This window comes from Cervus canadensis, chromosome Y (genome assembly GCF_019320065.1).
Source record: "Cervus canadensis isolate Bull #8, Minnesota chromosome Y, ASM1932006v1, whole genome shotgun sequence".
NCBI classification, from domain to species: domain Eukaryota; kingdom Metazoa; phylum Chordata; class Mammalia; order Artiodactyla; family Cervidae; genus Cervus; species Cervus canadensis.
This window is the reverse complement of record NC_057420.1, coordinates 2,353,048-2,355,148: the sequence shown is the minus strand read 5'-3', so window position 1 is coordinate 2,355,148 and position 2,101 is coordinate 2,353,048. Positions and strand designations below refer to the sequence as shown.

Sequence of the window (2,101 nt, the reverse complement as noted above, 5' to 3'; positions counted from 1 at the left end):
GCAGCCCAGAGCTCACCATTATCCTTTTACACTTGTGTGTGCATTAATAATACAGTAATGACATTTGGACAAAGGAGATATACAGTTATTTATTTTGAAGTTACAGGACTTCAAAACTCCTTGGCAATTAATACCTTGGCTGTCTCAAGTCCTGCTACCCAGCGGGAGTTCCAGGCAAGTCTGGCCTGGGGTGTGAGGTCCGGCGCGGTGCAGCCCGGTGAGGTCAGGGGGCCCAGCCATCAGAACTCATCGATTTTCCTCTGCAGGTACTTGAGCATGGAGTCCATGCCCTGCACCAAGACCCAGATCTTCTTCAGCACCTCGCACTCCTGCTCCTTGGCCTGCTGCAGCTCGAACATCATGTTGCAGTGCACAAGGGTCTTGGATTCCTCCAGCACGACGGGGTTGCAAGAGGCGAGCTCCTTGAAATGGTCCATAACATCTTGGGTGAAAGCCCCAGGCCAGAATACCCGGGAGACCAGCCCTTTTCCGCACGCCTCCTGTGCCGTTAGCTTCAGCCCGCAGGGCAGCATTTCATTGGCAGATGCTCCTCCCATAAACTTGGGGAATATGATCGTGGAACTGCTGTCTGGACTCTGCAGGAAGGTGGTAAAGGGCGTCTGGAACTACGCATTTTCATTGGCCCAGACCAGGTCATAAAGAGGAAGGATGGATCCTCCTAGTCCAATGGCCGGGCCATTCACGGCTACGATAATAGGCTTGATGAACTGGATGATGGTGTTCAGGAAGCTTCTGATGGCCTCAGCCATCCTGGCACTCTCCCTCTTGCGGTCGTCTGTCAGGCACCGGATGAAGTGAACGAAGTCCAGGCCGCAGCAGAAGACGCTGCCCACGGCGCTGAGAAGCACCAGCTTGCTGCCGTCGGCCCCGGCCGTGCTCAGTGCGCTCTGCAGCTCCTTCATGACGTCCGGGTTCAGCGAGTTGTTCTCGGATGACTTGGTGGACAGCAGAATGTGGGTGAAGCCATCCTGCTTCTGCACCATGATGTCCCGGTACCTGGAGGTGCTCTCCATCTGCTGCACGTGCAAGCGCAGCAGCTTGTCAAAGGGCTGGTCTTGCCTGTCCTCGATGAACTTCCTCTTCCGGGCCGTCACACCAGTGACTGATGTTTGTAGGGAGGTCATCCCGTTAGCCATCAGTGCATCCATGAATGGGGAGGTGACTTTTCTGTTCACGGCCAGCCCCGTGGTCGTGGCCGCCTATGTGGGCCAACACCTGCTGCACCAGTGGGTGTATCCGTGGCCAGATCCCCATCCACGTCCCCAAAACCACCAGGCTCAGAAGGGCCTCTACCTGGCTTCTCGGCCACAGACTCTGTGCCCGCTGTGTCCTACAGCCCCTGCTCCACGGGGTCCAGCTTCTCAGAGCTCTCATCCACTGCCCTTGAGGGGCTCTTGGGCACGAGGTTCCTGATGTCAGACTGGGCCAGGTCCCTGTTCTTGTGGGTGGCCAGGCCTGGCATGGGGCTCTTCCTGAACTTCTGGCTGGCGGTAACCAGCAGGCTGCTCTTGGCCTCCTGCTCCGTGCCCACCACTACAGCCTTGGGGGCAGCCTTCGAGAAGCTGCTGTTGGTGGATCTGGAGATCCGCTACTGGCCATTGTTCGGGGAGGTCCAGTTGGCTCTGGAGAAAGTGCCCTCCTTCTGCTTCTCACTGTGGCAGCGGTTGAAGTCATGGATGCACTCCTCACAGTTCACCAGGTGCTGCTCTGGCTCCCAGGTGTCGTCTTGACTGTTGGAGCCTTTCCACCAAACTAAATACTCCGTCTTCCCTTTATTGCTTTTCCTCTTATTAAGGATCCTTTCAACCTCCTACAGATCCTCAGAGGCCATGGTGCGTGGCACAGGGAAGGGCCACCCGGGCCACCTTATTCATTTTGAAGACTCCCAGTGGTCTGCTCCAGAGCCACTGAGCATGCCTATACATATGGGGCCACACCCTTTTGATTATTATGTCAGTCACTTCCCCAGGGAATGGCAGCCCTGCCCGAGCCTTGACATCACAAAGCCTCATCCTGAAAACTCAGAGGGTGGATGGGGAGCAGCTCAGATGATTTGGTAGCAGAGATGAGGCATTTTTTA

General features: G+C 56.1%; 1 pseudogene; it reads right to left on the bottom strand.

Annotated features, from left to right (window-relative positions):
• Positions 1-239: 239 nt before the first annotated feature.
• On the bottom strand, positions 240-1,852 carry LOC122436431 (annotated as a pseudogene).
• Between the last annotated feature and the right edge of the window lie 249 nt (positions 1,853-2,101).